Source organism: Lycium barbarum, unplaced genomic scaffold (assembly GCF_019175385.1).
Source record: "Lycium barbarum isolate Lr01 unplaced genomic scaffold, ASM1917538v2 unchr_scaffold_01, whole genome shotgun sequence".
Lineage (NCBI taxonomy): Eukaryota > Viridiplantae > Streptophyta > Magnoliopsida > Solanales > Solanaceae > Lycium > Lycium barbarum.
In genome coordinates, this window is record NW_026843398.1 from 1250247 (window position 1) to 1275656 (window position 25410).

The window sequence follows — 25410 nt, forward strand, 5'->3', positions numbered from 1 at the left end:
AGGCCACAGCGTCACCCCTTGTCAACTGTGACATATATATATACATCACAACAAAGGCCACAGCGTTACCCCCTATCAACTGTGCCTTATATATATACATCAAAACAAAGGCGACAGCGTCACACTCTGTCAACTGTGCCTTATGTATATACATCACAACAAAGGCCACAACGTTACCCCTTATCGACTGTGCCTTTTATATATATACATCACAACAATGGTCATAGCGTCGCCCCTGTCAATTGTGCCTTATATATATACATCACAACCAAGGCTACAGCATCACCCCCTGTTAACTGTGCCTTATATATATGCATCACAACAAAGGCCACAGCGTCACCCCTGTCAACTATGCCTTATACTTATACATCACAACAAAGGCCACAACGTTACCCCTTATCAACTGTGCCTTTTATATATATATCACAACAAAAGTCATAGCGTCACCCCCTGTCAATTGTGCCTTATGTATATACATCACAACAAAGGCCACAGCGTCACCCCCTGTTAACTATGCCATATATATATATACATCACAACAAAGGCCACAGCGTCACCCCCTGTCAACTGTGACATATATATATATACATCACAACAAAGGCCACAGCGTCACCCCCTTTCAACTGTGCCTTATATATATACATCACAACAAAGGCCACAGCGTCACACTCTGTCAACTGTACCTTATATATATACATCACAACAAAGGCCACAACGTTACCCCGTATCAACTGTGCCTTTTATATATATACATCACAACAAAGTTCATAGCGTCACCCCCTGTCAACTGTGCCTTGTATATATGCATCACAACAAAGGCCACAGCGTCACCCCCTGTCAATTGTTCCTTGTATATATATATATACATCACAACAAAGGCCACAACATCACCCCCTGTCAACTGTGCCTTATATATATACCTCACAACAAAGGCCACTGCATCACCCCTGTGAACGGTTCCTTATATATATATATATATATATATATATATATAATTATATACATCACAACAAAGACCACAGCGTCACCCCCTGTCAACTGTGCCTTAGATATATACCTCACAACAAAGTCCACAGCGTCACCCCCTGTCAACTGTGCCTTTTATATATATACATCACAACAAATGTCATAGCGTCACCCCTGTCAATTGTGCCTTATATATATACATCACAACAAAGGCCACATCATCACCCCCTGTTAACTGTGCCTTATATATTGTTATGTCCCGTGTTTTCGTACAATTGGAAATCGAGAAATAATTATGACTTGGGTGTTAGAAGGGTATAAATTAATTTGTGAGAATATGACTATGTTGGTTGTGAAATCTTTAATGCTAAGACCTCGGGGAAGGCCGAGGATAAATTTGGAATTTCGGAAATTAGTTTCGGGAATTACAAAACGGGATTTTTCTCGAATTGGGCCAAGAAAATGCAATGCAAAATCAAGGCCCAAGATCAAATGGGGGCCGGCCATAGTGTGGCCCAAATCCATTTTTAAAAGGGGCATGTGCTATGCACATGACCCCTAAGTGGATATATATGAGGAACACTTAGCATTATTCAAGAGAAAATCAAAAAAATTCAAGAACACAAGAAAGAAGGGGTTCGGCCGTGAATAGTGTAGAAGAGAAAAAGAAATTCCCAAGTTTGTTTAGTGATCCAAAAATCTTGGTTTCTACATAATTAAGAAATACTCAAGACGCTCTCCGACGTGGTATAATTGGTTTGGCACAAGGATTCCGTTTGCGACAAGTCGGAAAGTTAGTAAAAGGTAAGAATCTTGCCCCTCTAATGTTATAGAATTGCTATGAATGTGTTAAGGATTGGAAGTAGACGAGAATCCCGTAATTTTAACGTAAATAGAAAGTCGTGGGTGTGTGTTTGTAGTGGGTTTGGCCGAGAGCCATAGAAGGAAAAATTGGTGTGAATTGATCTTGGCTAAGTTGGTATAATGTGTTGTTGTGATCCTTATATCGTAAATGATTGATTGTTGAATTAAATTGGCGGTGGAAAACGAATTCGGATATTATCGGAACGTGTATATCCTTTGTTTCTTTATGTATATCATTGTATATTTAGGGTGCTAGAGACTTTAGATATGAACTTATAATGATGTTAATGAATTCGGAATGAAACGACGTGAGTTAGAATGTTCGTCGTGCACTTTCGATTGTTTTGAAGAATTATGGAACATAATGGATTTTGGTGTAATTTCGGGTATGGCTTGGATTGTAGTTAGATTGTGATTGTATAAGTTTGAATGTGGAAATGAATCCAATTAGGTAGATGTAGAATTGGAGTTTTGAAAGTTTGAATGGAAGTTGCCAATTTAGATAACAAAGTGGAATTTTGAAGCTAGAATGGCTTGATTGTTGTTTGTGTTGTTTGTTGATGTGTGGGCTGTTGTTGTTGTTGTATTTTGAGCCGAGCTAAGTCTCGGGGATGTTAGATTTATAAGGGAAATGCTGCCGAAATTTCGGTAGGCAAATATGGAGTTAAAGGCATTTTTTTGAGCCTAAGGATCTCATTGGGTAACTTTGACCATTTGCAGATTTTTGACGAAACGGGACGGGACTTTTGGAAGAGCTTACGACGTCTGTGAGGTATGTAAAGCTTCCCAATTCTTTATTTGGCATATCTTAGTGTGTTAGTTGAATATGAGACCTTCCGGAGCATTTCTGCTCCTCGAAACCCGATCCACAGGAAAGTTACTATTCATTCAATTCGATTGAAGCCTAAAGGCTCCCTTTTGGCTAGAATGCCATTATTCGTCCGAAACCTATCGAAATGTGGTCGGGTAACCTAGAAATGATTATGTATGACCCTTGGCATATAACTGCTCGTAAAAATATGTTCGCCACCTCACTTCGACTCGAGGTGGGTCCGCTACCCCAAAATGCCCGATTTGCCCTTCGGGCCACCTTTGAGAATAAAGTTGAAAGTACCACTTCCGATCTTTGGAACATCCTCCTACGGGGTATGTTTGGACTATGCGATGCGCTAATCTATGTTCCGAACTATATGGACCATTTTGGAAACGTTTTGCAAAATGAAACTTTAAGTCGGCTAAGTATTCGACTATTTTGTATTCTAAAATGACTTATGAGTTCACTTTGCTTTGAAAGACTATTTTGAAATACGATTTGCATTTGCTTGCTCACGACTCCGCTCGTGCCTTATTATGACTTCGTTCACCGGTTCCCGGGCCGGTTTTGATTCGTGCGCGGTATGATGAATTCGGCCGTATGCTGTGTTACGGTTTCCGAGGCTTCGCCATAGGGCCCGGTTCCGTTTGGAGTTATGCTGTGATATGGCTCGGGACGCGATATGCTCACCGATGATTATGATTATGTTCGGAGATGTACGGAGATTTGAAACCTTCTGGTGTTATGCTGTGTGTGGCGCCAGCGTCGGAGTGGCGACCACATTCTTAAGCGTTTGCATGATTTTATTTGCATAAAACATATGTATATGATTTCGATACAGATTTTGACATACCAGTTTGTACCCCACTTTGACATTTGATTTGCTTTCGGTTTTGATCCATAATTCTGTACTCCGTGCTTTACATACTCAGTACATATTTCGTACTGACCCCCTCTCTCCGGGGGCTGCGTTTTATGCCCGCAGGTGCAGACATCGGTGATCCTCCGCAGTAGGCTTCGCTTCTTGCTTTCCGGAGTACTCTTACTTGGTCCGGAGTCCACTTTTGGTACAGACTCCTTTACTCTGTATATGTTTTGTATATTTGACAGTTTGGGTACGGCGAGGCCCTGTCTCGCCATATGTTATGTTTTAAATTCGTAGAGGCCTGTAGTCATCTTTGTGGGGCGAGGGTCCTATGTGTATGTTGTCCGATTTTGCTTTCGGGTCTTAAAGCGGTCTGTTTGATATGATGGCCCCAAATGGCCCTTTTGTATATATTTGTATTTTGACCGGCGATGTCTATTCCGCCGCTTTGTTTGAGATTGATTTGATATGACCGCTTAAGACAGATTTTCGATATAAATTATGTCTGATATAACTTTTGAAAATTCTGAAATAAGTTTGGATTCGGAAATGAATATGCGATTTGGTCTGGACACCCAGGTAGGGTGCCAGTCGCGGCCCACGGGGCTGGGTCGTGACATATATATGCATCACAACAAAGGCCACAGCGTCACCCCCTGTCAACTGTTCCTTATATATATACATCACAACAAAGGCCACATCGTCACCCCCTGTCAACTATGCTTTATATATATACATCACAACAAAGGCCACAACGTCACACTCTTTCAACTGTGCCTTATATATATACATCACAACAAAGGCCACAACGTCACCCCCTGTCAACTGTGCCTTATATATATACATCACAACAAAGGCCACAGCGTCACCCCCTGTTAACTGTGCCTTATATATATATGCATCACAACAAAGGCCACAACGTCACCCCTGTCAACTATGCCTTATACTTATACATCACAACAAAGGCCACAACGTTACCACTTATCAACTGTGCCTTTTATATATATACATCACAACAAAGGTCATAGCGTCGCCCCTCTCAATTGTACCATATATATATACATCACAACAAAGGCCACAACGTCACCCCCTGTCAACTATGCCTTATATATATACATCACAACAAAGTCCACAACGTTACCCCTTATCGACTGTGCCTTTTATATATATACATCACAACAATGGTCATAGCGTCGCCCTGTCAATTGTGCCTTATATATATACATTACAACAAAGGCCACAGCATCACCCCCTGTTAACTGTGCCTTATATATATGCATCACAACAAAGGCCACAGCGTCACCCCCTGTCAACTGTTCCTTATATATATACATCACAACAAAGGCCACAGCGTCACCCCCTGTCAACTATGCTTTATATATATACATCACAACAAAGGCCACAGCGTCACACTCTTTCAACTGTGCCTTATATATATACATCACAACAAAGGCCACAGCGTCACCCCCTGTCAACTGTGCCTTATATATATACATCACAACAAAGGCCACAGCGTCACCCCCTGTCAACTATGCCTTATATATATACATCACAACAAAGGCCACAACGTTACCACTTATCAACTGTGCCTTTTATATATATACATCACAACAAAGGTCATAGCGTCGCCCCTCTCAATTGTGCCTTATATATATACATCACAACAAAGGCCACAGCGTCACACTCTGTCAACTGTGCCTTATGTATATACATCAGAACAAAGGCGACAACGGTACCCCTTATCGACTGTGCCTTTTATATATATACATCACAACAAAGGTCATAGCGTCACCCCTGTCAATTGTGCCTTATATATATACATCACAACAAAGGCCACAGCATCACCCCCTGTTAACTGTGCCTTATATATATGCATCACAACAAAGGCCACAGCGTCACCCCTGTCAACTATGCCTTATATTATACATCACAACAAAGGCCACAACGTTACCCCTTATCAACTGTGCCTTTTATATATATACATCACAACAAAAGTCATAGCGTCACCCCCTGTCAATTGTGCCTTATGTATATACATCACAACAAAGGCCACAGCGTCACCCCCTGTTAACTGTGCCATATATATATATACATCACAACAAAGGCCACAGCGTCACCCCCTGTCAACTGTGACATATATATATATACATCACAACAAAGGCCACAGCGTCACCCCCTGTCAACTGTGCCTTATATATATACATCACAACAAAGGCCACAGCGTCACACTCTGTCAACTGTGCCTTATATATATACATCACAACAAAGGCCACAACGTTACCCCGTATCAACTGTGCCTTTTATATATATACATCACAACAAAGTTCATAGTGTCACCCCCTGTCAATTGTGCCTTATGTATATACATCACAACAAAGGCCACAGCGTCACCCCCTGTGAACTGTGCCTTAGATATATACCTCACAACAAAGTCCACAGCGTCACCCCCTGTCAACTGTGCCTTTTATATATATACATGACCACAAATGTCATAGCGTCACCCCTGTCAATTGTGCCTTATATATATACATCACAACAAAGGCCACATCATCACCCCCTGTTAACTGTGCCTTATATATATGCATCACAACAAAGGCCACAGCGTCACCCCCTGTCAACTGTTCCTTATATATATACATCACAACAAAGGCCACAGCGTCACCCCCTGTCAACTATGCTTTATATATATACATCACAACAAAGGCCACAGCGTCACACTCTTTCAACTGTGCCTTATATATATACATCACAACAAAGGCCACAGCGTCACCCCCTGTCAACTGTGCCTTATATATATACATCACAACAAAGGCCACAGCGTCACCCCCTGTCAACTATGCCTTATATATATACATCACAACAAAGGCCACAACGTTACCACTTATCAACTGTGCCTTTTATATATATACATCACAACAAAGGTCATAGCGTCGCCCCTCTCAATTGTGCCTTATATATATACATCACATAAAAGGCCACAGCGTCACCCCCTGTCAACTATGCCTTATATATATACATCACAACAAAGTCCACAACGTTACCCCTTATCGACTGTGCCTTTTATATATATACATCACAACAATGGTCATAGCGTCGCCCTGTCAATTGTGCCTTATATATATACATTACAACAAAGGCCACAGCATCACCCCCTGTTAACTGTGTCTTATATATATGCATCACAACAAAGGCCACAGCGTCACCCCTGTCAACTATGCCTTATACTTATACATCACAACAAAGGCCACAACGTTACCACTTATCAACTGTGCCTTTTATATATATACATCACAACAAAGTTCATAGTGTCACCCCCTGTCAATTGTGCCTTATGTATATACATCACAACAAAGGCCACAGCGTCACCCCCTGTTAACTATGCCATATATATATATACATCACAACAAAGGCCACAGCGTCACCCCTTGTCAACTGTGACATATATATATATACATCACAACAAAGGCCACAGCGTCACCCCCTTTCAACTGTGCCTTATATATATACATCACAACAAAGGCCACAGCGTCACACTCTGTCAACTGTGCCTTATATATATACATCACAACAAAGGCCACAACGTTACCCCGTATCAACTGTGCCTTTTATATATATACATCACAACAAAGTTCACAGCGTCACCCCCTGTCAACTGTGCCTTATGTATATACATCACAACAAAGGCCACAACGTTACCCCTTATCGACTGTGCCTTTTATATATATACATCACAACAATGGTCATAGCGTCGCCCCTGTCAATTGTGCCTTATATATATACATCACAACAAAGGCTACAGCATCACCCCCTGTTAACTGTGCCTTATATATATGTATCACAACAAAGGCCACAGCGTCACCCCTGTCAACTATGCCTTATACTTATACATCACAACAAAGGCCACAACGTTACCCCTTATCAACTGTGCCTTTTATATATATATATATATCACAACAAAAGTCATAGCGTCACCCCTGTCAATTGTGCCTTATGTATATACATCACAACAAAGGCCACAGCGTCACCCCCTGTTAACTATGCCATATATATATATACATCACAACAAAGGCCACAGCGTAACCCCTGTCAACTGTGACATATATATATATACATCACAACAAAGGCCACAGCGTCACCCCCTTTCAACTGTGCCTTATATATATACATCACAACAAAGGCCACAGCGTCACACTCTGTCAACTGTGCCTTATATATATACATCACAACAAAGGCCACAACGTTACCCCGTATCAACTGTGCCTTTTATATATATACATCACAACAAAGTTCATAGCGTCACCCCCTGTCAACTGTGCCTTATGTATATACATCACAACAAAGGCCACAACGTTACCCCTTATCGACTGTGCCTTTTATATATATACATCACAACAATGGTCATAGCGTCGCCCCTGTCAATTGTGCCTTATATATATACATCACAACAAAGGCTACAGCATCACCCCCTGTTAACTGTGCCTTATATATATGTATCACAACAAAGGCCACAGCGTCACCCCTGTCAACTATGCCTTATACTTATACATCACAACAAAGGCCACAACGTTACCCCTTATCAACTGTGCCTTTTATATATATATATATCACAACAAAAGTCATAGCGTCACCCCTGTCAATTGTGCCTTATGTATATACATCACAACAAAGGCCACAGCGTCACCCCCTGTTAACTATGCCATATATATATATACATCACAACAAAGGCCACAGCGTCACCCCCTGTCAACTGTGACATATATATATATACATCACAACAAAGGCCACAGCGTCACCCCCTTTCAACTGTGCCTTATATATATACATCACAACAAAGGCCACAGCGTCACACTCTGTCAACTGTGCCTTATATATATACATCACAACAAAGGCCACAACGTTACCCCGTATCAACTGTGCCTTTTATATATATACATCACAACAAAGTTCATAGCGTCACCCCCTGTCAATTGTGCCTTATGTATATACATCACAACAAAGGCCACAACATCACCCCCTGTTAACTGTGCCTTATATATATGCATCACAACAAAGGCCACAGCGTCACCCCCTGTCAACTGTTCCTTGTATATATATATATACATCACAACAAAGGCCACAGCATCACCCCCTGTCAACTGTGCCTTATATATATACCTCACAACAAAGGCCACTGCATCACCCCTGTCAACTGTGCCTTATATATATATATCACAACAATAGTCATAGCGTCACCCCCTGTGAATTGTGCCTTATGTATATACATCACAACAAAGGCCACAATATCACCCCCTGTAAACTGTGCCTTATATATATGCATCACAACAAAGGCCACAGCGTCACCCCCTGTCAACTGTTCCTTATATATGTATATATATATACATCACAACAAAGGCCACAGCGTCACCCCCTGTCAACTGTGCCATATATATATACCTCACAACAAAGGCCACAGCGTCACCCCCTGTGAACTGTGCCTTATATATATATATATACATCCCAACAAAGGCCACAGCGTCACCCCCTGTTAACTATGCCATATATATATATACATCACAACAAAGGCCACAGCGTCACCCCCTGTCAACTGTGACATATATATATACATCACAACAAAGGCCACAGCGTCACCCCCTATCAACTGTGCCTTATATATATACATCACAACAAAGGCCACAGCGTCAGACTCTGTCAACTGTGCCTTATGTATATACATCACAACAAAGGCCACAACGGTACCCCTTATCGACTGTGCCTTTTATATATATACATCACAACAATGGTCATAGCGTCGCCCCTGTCAATTGTGCCTTATATATATACATCACAACAAAGGCTACAGCATCACCCCCTGTTAATTGTGCCTTATATATATGTATCACAACAAAGGCCACAGCGTCACCCCTGTCAACTATGCCTTATACTTATACATCACAACAAAGGCCACAACGTTACCCCTTATCAACTGTGCCTTTTATATATATATATATATCACAACAAAAGTCATAGCGTCACTCCTGTCAATTGTGCCTTATGTATATACATCACAACAAAGGCCACAGCGTCACCCCCTGTTAACTATGCCATATATATATATACATCACAACAAAGGCCACAGCGTCACCCCCTTTCAACTGTGCCTTATATATATACATCACAACAAAGGCCACAGCGTCACACTCTGTCAACTGTGCCTTATATATATACATCACAACAAAGGCCACAACGTTACCCCGTATCAACTGTGCCTTTTATATATATACATCACAACAAAGTTCATAGTGTCACCCCCTGTCAATTGTGCCTTATGTATATACATCACAACAAAGGCCACAGCGTCACCCCCTGTTAACTATGCCATATATATATATACATCACAACAAAGGCCACAGCGTCACCCCTTGTCAACTGTGACATATATATATATACATCACAACAAAGGCCACAGCGTCACCCCCTTTCAACTGTGCCTTATATATATACATCACAACAAAGGCCACAGCGTCACACTCTGTCAACTGTGCCTTATATATATACATCACAACAAAGGCCACAACGTTACCCCGTATCAACTGTGCCTTTTATATATATACATCACAACAAAGTTCATAGCGTCACCCCCTGTCAACTGTGCCTTATGTATATACATCACAACAAAGGCCACAACGTTACCCCTTATCGACTGTGCCTTTTATATATATACATCACAACAATGGTCATAGCGTCGCCCCTGTCAATTGTGCCTTATATATATACATCACAACAAAGGCTACAGCATCACCCCCTGTTAACTGTGTCTTATATATATGTATCACAACAAAGGCCACAGCGTCACCCCTGTCAACTATGCCTTATACTTATACATCACAACAAAGGCCACAACGTTACCCCTTATCAAATGTGCCTTTTATATATATATATATCACAACAAAAGTCATAGCGTCACCCCCTGTCAATTGTGCCTTATGTATATACATCACAACAAAGGCCACAGCGTCACCCCCTGTTAACTATGCCATATATATATATATACATCACAACAAAGGCCACAGCGTCACCCCCTGTCAACTGTGACATATATATATATACATCACAACAAAGGCCACAGCGTCACCCCCTTTCAACTGTGCCTTATATATATACATCACAACAAAGGCCACAGCGTCACACTCTGTCAACTGTGCCTTATATATATACATCACAACAAAGGCCACAACGTTACCCCGTATCAACTGTGCCTTTTATATATATACATCACAACAAAGTTCATAGCGTCACCCCCTGTCAATTGTGCCTTATGTATATACATCACAACAAAGGCCACAACATCACCCCCTGTTAACTGTGCCTTATATATATGCATCACAACAAAGGCCACAGCGTCACCCCCTGTCAACTGTTCCTTGTATATATATATATACATCACAACAAAGGCCACAACATCACCCCCTGTCAACTGTGCCTTATATATATACCTCACAACAAAGGCCACTGCATCACCCCTGTGAACGGTTCCTTATATATATATATATATATATATATATATATATATATATATATATATATATATATATATATATTATATACATCACAACAAAGGCCACAGCGTCACCCCCTGTCAACTGTGCCTTAGATATATACCTCACAACAAAGGCCACAGCGTCACCCCCTGTCAACTGTGCCTTTTATATATATACATCACAACAAATGTCATAGCGTCACCCCTGTCAATTGTGCCTTATATATATACATCACAACGAAGGCCACATCATCACCCCCTGTTAACTGTGCCTTATATATATGCATCACAACAAAGGCCACAGCGTCACCCCCTGTCAACTGTTCCTTATATATATACATCACAACAAAGGCCACAGCGTCACCCCCGTCAACTATGCTTTATATATATACATCACAACAAAGGCCACAGCGTCACACTCTTTCAACTGTGCCTTATATATATACATCACAACAAAGGCCACAGCGTCACCCCTGTCAACTGTGCCTTATATATATACATCACAACAAAGGCCACAGCGTCACCCCCTGTCAACTATGCCTTATATATATACATCACAACAAAGGCCACAACGTTACCACTTATCAACTGTGCCTTTTATATATATACATCACAACAAAGGTCATAGCGTCGCCCCTCTCAATTGTGCCTTATATATATACACACAACAAACGCCACATCGTCACCCCCTGTCAACTATGCCTTATATATATACATCACAACAAAGTCCACAACGTTACCCCTTATCGACTGTGCCTTTTATATATATACATCACAACAATGGTCATAGTGTCGCCCTGTCAATTGTGCCTTATATATATACATTACAACAAAGGCCACAGCATCACCCCCTGTTAACTGTGTCTTATATATATGCATCACAACAAAGGCCACAGCGTCACCCCTATCAACTATGCTTTATACTTATACATCACAACAAAGGCCACAACGTTACGCTGTGGTATATATATATGGCACAGTTGACAGGGGGTGACGCTGTGGCCTTTGTTGTGATGTATATATATATATATCACAACAAAAGTCATAGCGTCACCCCCTGTGAATTGTGCCTTATGTATATACATCACAACAAAGGCCACAGTATCACCCCCTGTAAACTGTGTCTTATATATATGCATCACAACAAAGGCAACAGCATCACCCCCTGTCAACTGTTCCTTATATATGTATATATATATACATCACAACAAAGGCCACAGCGTCACCCCCTGTCAACTGTGCCATATATATATACCTCACAACAAAGGCCACAGCGTCACCCCCTGTGAACTGTGCCTTATATATATATATATATATATACATCCCAACAAAGGCCACTGTGTCACCACTGTTAACTATGCCATATATATATATATACATCACAACAAAGGCCACAGCGTCACCCCCTGTCAACTGTGACATATATATATACATCACAACAAAGGCCACAGCGTCACCCCTGTTATGTCCCGTATTTTCGTATAACGGGAAATCAAGAAATAAAGAAGACTTGTGTGTTGAGGAAATATTTTGATTTTGGTGAATATGAATATGTTGGTTATGGAGTTATTAATGTTAAGACGTCGGGGAAGGCCGAGGGTAAATTTGAACTTCGGAAATTAGTTTCGGGAATTACAAAACGGGACATTTTATGAATTGGGCTAAGAAAATGGAATACAAAAATTGAGGCCCAAAGGAAGTGAATTGGCCGGCCCAAGGGAGCAAGTCCAAGTCCATTTATTAAGGTCATGTGCTATGCACATGACCTTAGGAGTGGATATATATGATATATGTTAGCTTTATCAAGATCAAAAAAAAAAAAATCTCAAGAACACCTTTGAAGGTGCTCTCGGCCGAAAAAGAAAGAGAAAGAAAAAAAATTTCGTGGCTTGTTCCTAATCCAATCACCTAGTCTCTTTTGGAATGATTGATGAGTTCGAGGTGCTCTTCGTGGTGGTATAATTAGATTGGCGTAAGGTGCTCGTTTGCGGCAAATCGGAAATTCAAGAAAAAGGTAAGATCTTTATGTTTTAATGCTATGAAATGGATACATATGTGTTAGTGATTGAATTGGCATGAAGATTTTGGAATGGTGTTGTGTTTGTGCATGGCGTGTGTGTGCAAAAAGAGTGTGTTTGGCCGTGGGTTTTATAAGGTTTAAGGCATAAGAATTTGATCTTATTTAGCTTGAATGATGTGTTGTTGTGGTCATTATGTTGTAAAGGATTGATTAAGGAATTGAGTTGGTGTTAGAAAATAATTTCGGACGTTATCGGAAAGTGTATACCTTTGGTATATTTGTGTATATCATAGTATATATATGATACTAAAGACTTTAAATATGATTTATGGTTGATGATAATGAGTTTGGAATGAAACGACGCAAGTTAGAACGTTCGTCGTAACTTTTGGGGTTTTGAATGAAAATTGGAAAGTAGTGAACTTTGGGGATGTTTGTATGTGGTTTGGAACTTGTTTGTTATGTAATGGAATAACCTTGAATGAATGAATACAATAATGTGGATTTGAGTTGAAATTGTGAAGTTTGGAAATAGGATTACCAACTTATGGAATGAGGTGCAATTGTGAAGTTAGTGTGTTTGATTGTGATTCGTATTGTGTATTGATGTTTGGGCTGTTGATGTTGTTATATTTTGAGCCGAGCTAAGTCTCGGGGGTGTTAGATTTATAGGGGAAGTGCTGCCGAAATTTCGGTAGCCAAATATAGCCCAAAGACTAAAATGTTAATTCTCATGAATAGTAACTGGTAAAAGTGACCATTTGCAGTTTCTGGACGAAACGGGAATTGCGATTTGAGGAGCGTAAGGCGCCAACCAGGTATGTAAAGCCTACCTATCATTCTTTTGGCATGTCCTAGATATACTAGGTTAAGATCGGCCCCTCGGGAATAATCCTACTCTTGGAAATCGAGGTTCAAGTTCGAGCACTATTCACTCAGCGCGATTGAACCCTCTTTGTCACATTTGGTTAAAAGAATGTTCGTACCTCCATAACTTGTGCTGTTGTGTCCGAAACTCTTCGAAACTTTTGTAGATGGCTCTATGGAGCCGAAAGTCTGTGATTTGTGTCCGCCACCTCAATTTGACTCGAGGTGGGCCCGCGAGCCCCGAGGCTCCCCTTATTCGGTTTGTTTGATTCATTTGTGTCCGTTATGATCCGCAACCGTCTGTTTAGGACCCAAGGATGTGTTTGAAACTTTCTATGCCATTAATGTACGTTTTGTACTTTGAATGATGTGAGATTTTCGGAAAATGACTTATGAACAGTTTTCTTGCGAATTTGGCAGTTTGGAACTTCGTAACTTTTATACGCATACTTTGATCAGTCTGATTCCTACTCCGATCCTTCGGGCATCAGTATATACCTCTACGTAAACTATCTGTTAAGTCCGACCAATTATTTTTGATATGCATATGATTTCTGCACTACTCTGTTCGTGCTGCCTGCTATGACTTCGTTCGTCGGTACCCGGGCCGACTTTGTGATCGTGCGCACTATAATATATTCGGGAGTTATGATGTGTTACGGTTTCCGAGGCCTCGCCATAGGGCCGGTTACCGTTTATGGAGTTATGATGTGATATGGCATTTGATACGTTCTGATGATATGATGTGTGTGTCATATGATGTGTCTGGAGATTGTACGGAGATTTGAAACCTTCTGGAGTTATGATGTGTTGTGGCACCAGCGTCGGGGGGTGACCACGTTCCTAAACCCTATACATGATTTGATTTGCATTTGTACGTTCGCCTCCCGCACAGGTTTGCTTTGTTTGCGATGTTGGTGTGTTGGTTCTTTCTGACTCCAGCTGTGTTTGTGATTTCTGTACCTTCTGCTTTACATACTCAGTACTTCTCCCGTACTGACCCCCGTTTCTTCGGGGGCTGTGTTTCATGCCCGCAGGTACAGAAGCTCATTTGGGTGGTCCTCCAGTTTAGGCTACTCATTCTGCTGTGTTGGAGAGCTCCCCTTTGATCCGGAGCCTACTTTGGTACATGTCTTTTGTTGTGTCTGTATTCTATACATTTGTGGATGTGTGGGTACGGCGGGGCCCTGTCCCGTCATGTGTTCATATGTTCTGTTTTGTCTAGAGGCCTGTAGTCAGATTTGTGGGTCGTGGGTCCGGTGTGTTTGCATGTGAGTCTGTTTTGCATTCTTAAGCGGCCCGTACGCTGCTATGGCCAAGTCGGCCTCTGAGTTTGTATGTATGTGTATGTACTTGGGGGCGATGTGCATTCCGCCACCCTTCTGATGTGTGTGTGTGAAATTTGGCGATGTATATTCCGCCTCCTTTCTGATTTGTGATTTGTCTGATCTGTACGGGCGACTGCTTAGGATAAGTGTTCGGTAGAGATCTGATTATGATGTTGAGTTCGAATAACGTACGTTGAGTTTGGTCCAGTCTGATTACGATGATCTGGGTGTGAGTTCGTTTGGGGTGTCCCGGAAGGGCACTAGTCGCGGCCCACGGGGCTGGGTCGTGACAAAAGTGGTATCAAAGCGGTTTGTCCTCGGAATGTCTACATGCCGTGTCTAGTAGAGTCTTGTTTATCGATGTGTTGTGCACCACATCTATAAACAAGGAGCTACAGGACATCTAGGATGTTGTGTTGCCCTTTCTTTGGAATCTTAGATCGTGCGATAGAGCTGTGTTAATAGGGTCATTCTGATCTGACCCGTTGTTGTGTTTGCAGTGATGCCTCCGAAGAAGGCAACGGCGGCCCAGAAGGGCAAGGCGAAGATGGGAGAGACCAGTCAGGCACAACGGGCTACTCGGGCTCGTGTTTATGATTTGCCGGAGGTTACACCTCATTCTGAGGGGTCTGCTACACCCCCATTAGTACAGCCTGGAGCGGGACCTTCAGCAGCTCCAGAGGTCCGTGTACCCGCTCCTGAGACTCCAGCTCCTCAGCCAGGGGCGGAGGATAGGACCCTGAGGGAGGCTATACAGTTGCTGACCACGATTGTAGCCGGACAGGCTCGCAGGCGCGGGCGGAGGGACGATGATGATGAGGACAGGCGGGAAAGCCTGAGAGTTCGGGAGTTCTTGTTATGCGGCCCTCCAGAGTTTTTCGGGTCTAAGCCCGACGAGGACCCCCATGACTTCATTCGGGGGATGCGGCGTGCATTAGACTTGGTCAGGGCGTCAGAGACCGAGTCGGTTGAGCTAGCTTCGCATAGACTTCGGGATGTTGCCGCGCATTGGTATGAGACTTGGGAGCTATCTCGGGGTGAGGGTGCTCCTCCAGCTATGTGGGATCAGTTTGTGACTGCTTTCACCCGCCACTTTCTGCCCGCAGAGTTACGACGGGAGCGAGCTGATCGGTTTTTGCATCTGCAGCAGAGGGGTCGGAGCGTCCGTGAATATAATTTGGAGTTTGATTCCCTGGCCCGGTATGCCCCTGCCGTGGTGGCAGATATGACAGATCGGATGCATAGGTATGTTATGGGGCTGGATCGTTACTTGATTGACGGGTGCATGGCGGTATCATTGCAGACAGATATGGACATTGCCCGTCTACAGGCCTACGCCCAGGGGATGGAGAACCGGCACCGAGCAGATCGGCCCAGCCGAGAGTATGATGGGAGACGGCCCAAGAGGGCCAGATCAGCGGGGTATCCTGGAGATTCACGGGGCGGGCAGCCGCAGTATCAGTCCAGCGGGTACTTTCCTCCGTCAGGCCGGGACACACAGTCTGTTGGTAAGAGGTTTGAGGGAGCAGGACCGTCCAGGGCAGACCAGAGTTCCAGAGCCCCAGGTCCTCAGGCGAGCAGGGGTCCCAGTCAGTTTAGGCCACCCATACCCCAGTGTTCGTATTGCGGAAGATCGCACCCAGGTGAGTGCTTCAGGGCCACGGGGGCCTGTTTTGCTTGCGGCCGCCAGGGCCATATCATGCGGGATTGTCCGTGGGCAGGCTGTTCCGGCAGCACAGCACCGCCGATGAGATCCGTTGCTGGTTCGTCATCTACCCCTTCGGCCACGCGCTCTACGGGGCGAGGTATGCCAGCACCAGCGGGCCGCGGTAGAGGCCGTGGTGGGGCTTCAGATTCTAGCGGTCCCTCGAACCGCATCTACGCTTTGACTGGTCGTCGGGACCCAGAGGCACCCCCAGACACAGACCCAGGTATATTACTAACCTTTTTGTTTAATGAATATGTGCAATGGTAGGTTTGTACCTCAGTATTATGCGATATACTTTTGTGTGTGTTAGTAAAGGTAAGGTAAGAATCCGAATTAATGAAAATATCCGAGGCAGTTATCTGTACATGTGGGGGGAAAAATATGGGATTTGGAAGACTAGAACGATAGACCTCACAGCCAGAAAAGCAAACGACCTCTTTGGGTTAGAGTGGGACCCGCTTCGAAAAATTTCCGAAAAAATTTGCTAAGACCCCGTTTGGCCTAAAATTACGTGGCAAAGGTCGTGCGAGGCAGTTGGCGAAATTATATCAGCCCTAACGCGTCAAAATGTGTAAAAGTTTCAGGGTTAAGCGTGCTCAAGCCAGAGCAATTCTGGGATGGGTGACCCCCTGGGAAGTAACGCAAAATTTTGCACAAGTGTAAGTATGATTAACGTAAATGGGAATTTGGGTTAACCAAAGGTGAATAGAATGTGTGGAGAATAATTAGTGCCCTTTCGAGAGTCGCGCGGAACGAGGCGGACTAAATGGGCGAAAAGGAAAGGATACAACACCTCTTGGGAAATTGAACGAATTTGAATAACAGCCAGAGATGTTCGCCGGTAAGGTATGAGTAAACGTGTGTAGGTGTATATGTATGTGTATGTGTGTGTATGATTCTCATTTGGTGCCTAGGAGGGCAAAGAGCTGAGCCCGGCGACTAATGTTGTGATAAAGAAAAGATAAGCAGTGTGAGTAATTGGAAATTTGAAGGAATCGATACGTAAGACGCAAGGTAAATTGTGTGACGACTTGGTGAATGAGTTTGCAAATCAAGGGGCATTCTCATGAATTATTGGAGCTTTAATATGAATGATTTGATTCTAAATTGACATCCCATCTGTGGTGCTTCTGCACTTCCGATTCCGATGAGGCTCTACCTAGTACACCTCTGTACTTCTGCGCTCGACTAGGTTCCCGTCCGATGAACCTTTTGTGCGCTTTGATTCCGAATCCGTTTCTGTCTGGCGCACCTCTGTGGGTCTGACTCTGGATATAAATCCGTCTGATATGATTCGATGCGTTTGATTTTGACCGCGTGTGTGTTTGATATCCTTCGGTTTGTCTGATCACGATTCGGTATGAAACCACTCTGTATGTTTGCTTCTGAATTCGGGTTTGTTCGATATGATTCCGTACGACTGGCTTTGATTGTGAATTTGTTTGGTATATCTTAGTGTGTCTGATTCTGCCTACGAGTTCGTTTGATACGCCTTTATACGTCTGACTCCGATCTCAGATGTGTCTGATATGCTTCCGTACCTTCGATGTTGACTACGAATCCAACCGCCATAGTTGAGTATGTCTGCTTCCGATTATGAATCCGTTCGGTTTTAGTTCTGAATCTTTTGGGCATGAAGTGTCTGATATGAAGTAAAGTGAGATTACGACGATGTGGTAAGGAAACTCAGGAGTGTGAAAAGAAGATGATATTGACGATGATGTCTGGAAAGCGTCCGTCCCTTACGAGAATATAGTGCAGAGTTCGGTGATTACGTAGAGTATGAGAAAATGTATTATGAAGGTATTTGGGTCAGTGATGTGAAAAATCTACCCTAGTATTGGTAAAGAAGACATGTCGGAGAAATCAATAAAGGACCTATCAAGAGAACCCTCCCGGAGTAGTACGACACCCTTGAGGTCGATTCAACATTCGAGGACGAATGTTCTAAAGGGGGGGAGAATGTTATGTCCCGTATTTTCGTATAACGGGAAATCAAGAAATAAAGAAGACTTGTGTGTTGAGGAAATATTTTGATTTTGGTGAATATGAATATGTTGGTTATGGAGTTATTAATGTTAAGACGTCGGGGAAGGCCGAGGGTAAATTTGGAACTTCGGAAATTAGTTTCGGGAATTACAAAACGGGACATTTTATGAATTGGGCTAAGAAAATGGAATACAAAAATTGAGGCCCAAAGGAAGTGAATTGGCCGGCCCAAGGGAGCAAGTCCAAGTCCATTTATTAAGGTCATGTGCTATGCACATGACCTAGGAGTGGATATATATGATATGTGTTAGCTTTATCAAGATCAAAAAAAAAAAAAAATCTCAAGAACACCATTGAAGGTGCTCTCGGCCGAAAAAGAAAGAGAAAGAAAAAAAATTTCGTGGCTTGTTCCTAATCCAATCACCTAGTCTCTTTTGGAATGATTGATGAGTTCGAGGTGCTCTTCGTGGTGGTATAATTAGATTGGCGTAAGGTGCTCGTTTGCGGCAAATCGGAAATTCAAGAAAAAGGTAAGATCTTTATGTTTTAATGCTATGAAATGGATACATATGTGTTAGTGATTGAATTGGCATGAAGATTTTGGAATGGTGTTGTGTTTGTGCATGGCGTGTGTGTGCAAAAAGAGTGTGTTTGGCCGTGGGTTTTATAAGGTTTAAGGCATAAGAATTTGATCTTATTTAGCTTGAATGATGTGTTGTTATGGTCATTATGTTGTAAAGGATTGATTAAAGAATTGAGTTGGTGTTAGAAAATAATTTCGGACGTTATCGGAAAGTGTATACCTTTGGTATATTTGTGTATATCATAGTATATATATGATACTAAAGACTTTAAATATGATTTATGGTTGATGATAATGAGTTTGGAATGAAACGACGCAAGTTAGAACGTTCGTCGTAACTTTTGGGGTTTTGAATGAAAATTGGAAAGTAGTGAACTTTGGGGATGTTTGTATGTGGTTTGGAACTTGTTTGTTATGTAATGGAATAACCTTGAATGAATGAATACAATAATGTGGATTTGAGTTGAAATTGTGAAGTTTGGAAATCGGATTACCAACTTATGGAATGAGGTGCAATTGTGAAGTTAGTGTGTTTGATTGTGATTCGTATTGTGTATTGATGTTTGGGCTGTTGATGTTGTTATATTTTGAGCCGAGCTAAGTCTCGGGGGTGTTAGATTTATAGGGGAAGTGCTGCCAAAATTTCGGTAGCCAAATATAGCCCAAAGACTAAAATGTTAATTCTCATGAATAGTAACTGGTAAAAGTGACCATTTGCAGTTTCTGGACAAAACGGGAATTGCGATTTGAGGAGCGTAAGGCGCCAACCAGGTATGTAAAGCCTACCTATCATTCTTTTGGCATGTCCTAGATATACTAGGTTAAGATCGGCCCCTCGGGAATAATCCTACTCTTGGAAATCGAGGTTCAAGTTCGAGCACTATTCACTCAGCGCGATTGAACCCTCTTTGTCACATTTGGTTAAAAGAATGTTCGTACCTCCATAACTTGTGTTGTTGTGTCCGAAACTCTTCGAAACTTTTGTAGATGGCTCTATGGAGCCGAAAGTCTGTGATTTGTGTCCGCCACCTCAATTTGACTCGAGGTGGGCCCGCGAGCCCTGAGGCTCCCATTATTCGGTTTGTTTGATTCATTTGTGTCCGTTATGATCCGCAACCGTCTGTTTAGGACCCAAGGATGTGTTTGAAACTTTCTATGCCATTAATGTACGTTTTGTACTTTGAATGATGTGAGATTTTCGGAAAATGACTTATGAACAGTTTTCTTGCGAATTTGGCAGTTTGGAACTTCGTAACTTTTATACGCATACTTTGATCAGTCTGATTCCTACTCCGATCCTTCGGGCGTCAGTATATACCTCTACGTAAACTATATGTTAAGTCCGACAAATTATTTTTGATATGCATATGATTTCTGCACTACTCTGTTCGTGTTGCCTGCTATGACTTCGTTCGTCGGTACCCGGGCCGACTTTGTGATCGTGCGCACTATAATATATTCGGGAGTTATGATGTGTTACGGTTTCCGAGGCCTCGCCATAGGGCCGGTTACCGTTTATGGAGTTATGATGTGATATGGCATTTGATACGTTCTGATGATATGATGTGTGTGTGATATGATGTGTCTGGAGATTGTACGGAGATTTGAAACCTTCTGGAGTTATGATGTGTTGTGGCACCAGCGTCGGGGGGTGACCACGTTCCTAAACCCTATACATGATTTGATTTGCATTTGTACGTTCGCCTCCCGCACAGGTTTGCTTTGTTTGCGATGTTGGTGTGTTGGTTCTTTCTGACTCCAGCTGTGTTTGTGATTTCTGTACCTTCTGCTTTACATACTCAGTACTTCTCCCGTACTGACCCCCGTTTCTTCGGGGGCTGTGTTTCATGCCCGTAGGTACAGAAGCTCGTTTGGGTGGTCCTCCAGTTTAGGCTACTCATTCTGCTGTGTTGGAGAGCTCCCCTTTGATCCGGAGCCTACTTTGGTACATGTCTTTTGTTGTGTCTGTATTCTGTACATTTGTGGATGTGTGGGTACGGCGGGGCCCTGTCCCGTCATGTGTTCATATGTTCTGTTTTGTCTAGAGGCCTGTAGTCAGATTTGTGGGTCGTGGGTCCGGTGTGTTTGCATGTGAGTCTGTTTTGCATTCTTAAGCGGCCCGTACGCTGCTATGGCCAAGTCGGCCTCTGAGTTTGTATGTATGTGTATGTACTTGGGGGCGATGTGCATTCCGCCACCCTTCTGATGTGTGTGTGTGAAATTTAGCGATGTATATTCCGCCTCCTTTCTGATTTGTGATTTGTCTGATCTGTACGGGCGACTGCTTAGGATAAGTGTTCGGTAGAGATCTGATTACGATGTTGAGTTCGAATAACGTACGTTGAGTTTGGTCGAGTCTGATTACGATGATCTGGGTGTGAGTTCGTTTGGGGTGTCCCGGAAGGGCACCAGTCGCGGCCCACGGGGCTGGGTCGTGACAATCCCCTATCAATTGTGCCTTATATATATACATCACAACAAAGGCCACAGCGTCACCACTCTTTCAACTGTGCCTTATGTATATACATCACAACAAAGGCCACAACGTTACCCCTTATCGACTGTGCCTTTTATATATATACATCACAACAATGGTCATAGCGTCGCCCCTGTCAATTGTGCCTTATATATATACATCACAACTGTTACGCCCCGTATTTTTATACATTGGGACAACCCGGATTAATTATGATAATTTAGAGCCAAGACTATTCCGGGATTCGAAGTCGGGACTTTTGACCTTTGATTTTATTTCGAGGCATAAGTTATATATGGAATTGTTGGCATTGAACACTTAGGAAAAATTTGGGACCACAATTCATAAATTGGAATTAAAATGTTGTGCAAAAAAATAAAAAAATAAAAAATAAATTCCTTGGTGGCCATGTAAATGGGAATTGGTCCCACACATTATGTGGCCAATTTTAATTGGTCCACTCCATGTGTGGGCCAAGGACACTTGGACAACAACTATATGAGCCTAAAGTATGACCAAGTAGTCATCTTTTCCCCATTGCAAGACTTAGAAAAAAAAATCAAGGAGTTGAAGACCACCTTCAACACCCCTCTCGGCTACAAACCAAGAAAAACCAAATCCAAATCAAGCCACCCCAAAATTATTTCCTTGGTATAAATCAACTATTTAGAAGTCCCTAAGTAACGTGGAAGAGTTGTTTGGGTCATCCAACCACTAGTTGTGCCCAATTGCAAACCCTAACTATTGAAGGAAGTGAAGAAGGAAGGTAAGCATTCATTATGTTTTTGTGTTATGAAGGTTATATTCATGTTGTAGTATCTTATAGTGGTTGGAAATCATGAAATATAGTATGATTGGGAGTGGGCCGTGTGATGGGTGTTGTTGTGTTGTGATTGAAATTATGAATTAATGTTTAGTTAGTTGATTGGGATCATTGTAAGGTGAAGAACAATTGAGAATCCTCCATATATGTGTATATATAGTGTTGATTGAAATGGGTCACATTATATGACGATGAACGAATGAACGTCGCTTAATGTTTTAATCGCCGTCGCTATGAATCTTATGTTGGAAATGAATGTTTGTTGACTCAAAATGATGTTGTTAATGTGCGGACTGTTTTTTGGAGGTTATTGTATATTTATTGTAATTGGTATATTGATGAGATAGCATTGTTAGAATGTAATTTGAGGATACAAACCATGATTTGGAAATGAAGAAAATTTTTTTTAAAGGGCTGTCTCGGTTGGGGCTGTTTTCGGCCAGCTTGGAAAAAAAAATCGGGTTGTTGGAAATGTGGTATGAATTGCTTAGAATGCCCTTGAATGTTGTTAGTATGGGTTTGGGTTAATAATCAAATGTACGAACGATATTGTGGCTTTAAAGTAAGCCATGGAATTGAATAATTGGGAAGTTGTCAAATGGCGTAAAAGAGAGCTACCATTATTATTTTGCTTTTCGGATTGGTTGTCAATGTTACTAGGTTGGTTATTGTGGTTGTTGTTGTTGATTTTGAGCGAGTTAAATTCTCGGGGTAGCCTATTTACAGGGGAAATGCTGCCCGGATTTCTGTAGAATTAAGGGCGAAATTGGAATTTAATGCCCAAAAAGTCTTTAGCTAATGTTTGGCATTTTATGGCTTGTTTGTAGACCTTGGGCAGCCCGAATCATAGTTTGGACTTAGCTTGAGTTGGATCATATTGGAGAGCGTTTGAGGTATGTAAGGCAACTTCCTTTCTTTTTGGCATGTCTTAGTTTTTATAGGCTAAATTAGAGCCTCAAGGAAACTTTCAAATCCGAAATCCGAGCATGTTATGATCCGTATATGTTCTTTGGCACTCTTATGTATGATCTGATGAAATATGAACCTTTATGTATTTGAAAAATCGCTTTTCGAACTTTGCGCAAAAAGGTTTCCCTTTAAGGAACTTCGAAATATCCGAATGCCATATCTTTCACATAAATGCTCGGATTGCTCCAATATATTTTTATAAAAATTTGCATTACGTATAACGAGTATGTTTTCCATAAGCAGGCCCGACTTGGGTAAATTCCCATCCGTGGGTCCCGCGACTTCCTTTTATGAAATTCGGGAGATTTTGAAAGAATATGTTAAGACTATTATTCAATTTTCAAATATGATCGTTTTGCTTATGTTTGAATTTATGATATTGATTTTATGCATATGACTACTCACGACTCTATTCGTGCATTTTGTTATTCCCTTCGCCGAGTCCCGGGCCGGTTCTGTTGTCGTGCGCTTTTTGATACATTCCGGTGTTATGCTGTGTTTATGGTTCACCGTGCTCCTCGCTCGAGGGCCGGGTTCCGCTTATGTTTGGCGTTATGCTGTGTTTGGCGTTATGCTGTGTTGTGATGTGTGACGGGGATTCGGAGATTTGAAACTTTCTGGTGTTATGCTGTGTTGTGGCGCCATCGACAGGCGGGCGACCACATTTTCCAGTGCCCTATGCATAATTTATACTTTGGAAATAAACATTTTGATATGTATTATTTTCTATATATCTGATTCGATTATTATTCAGATTTATTTCTGTACCTTCTGCTTTGCATACTCAGTACATATTTCGTACTGACCCCCTTCTCCGGGGGCTGCGTTTCATGCCCGTAGGTACAGACGCACAGCCTGGTGATCCACCTGTTTAGGACACCCTTTCTGCTATTCGGAGTGCTCCTCTCTTTCCGGAGCTTATACTTTTGGTATATATATTTATTAGTGCATTTGTATATATTCGTTCATGGGTACGGCGGGGCCCTGTCCCGTCATATGATTATGTCGGTCTGTTTAGAGGTCTGTGGACATGTTTGTGGGTTAGGGTCTTTCTGTATGGATGTATGTACATGTCGTTTGGGCGATCCCATACGCCGAGGCGGCCGGTCCGCATATGTTGTTTGGGCGATCCTATACGCCGAGGCGGCCGGTCCGCATATGTTTATATATTGCTTGGTTAGCCCTGTGTGGCTTTTGTTGGTATTTTCTGCGTGCAGGGTATATTGGATAGTCCGTAAAACAAAGGAAACTCTGCCGAAATTTTCTGGAAATTACCTAAATTTGAAATAAAGTCTTGTCGGCTTCCGCCATATACTAGAATGAGTTGATAGAATTTGAGATAATATTTGATAGATGGGTTCGGGTGCCCAGATCGGGCACTAGTCACGGCCTACGGGGTTGGGTCGTGACAGAAGTGGTATCAGAGCGGTTTGTCCTCGGAGTGTCCACAGATCGTGTCTAGTAGAGTCTTGTTTATCGGTGTGTTGTGCACCACATCTATAAACAGGAGGCTACAGGACATTTAGGATGTTGTCTTTTCTTCTGATCTTAGATCGTGCGATAGAACTGTGCTATTAGGATGATTCTGTTTTGATCTGTTGTTGTTTTTCTTTCAGTGATGC

General features: G+C 42.3%; 1 long non-coding RNA gene across 1 annotated transcript; it reads left to right on the forward strand.

Moving 5' to 3' along the window:
* Positions 1 to 22168: 22168 nt before the first annotated feature.
* Positions 22169 to 25170, forward strand: LOC132625474 (uncharacterized). Its single transcript, XR_009576822.1, has 3 exons — positions 22169 to 22762; positions 23647 to 23712; positions 24629 to 25170. It is a non-coding gene; the product is annotated as an uncharacterized LOC132625474 (long non-coding RNA).
* The last annotated feature ends 240 nt before the right edge of the window (positions 25171 to 25410 follow it).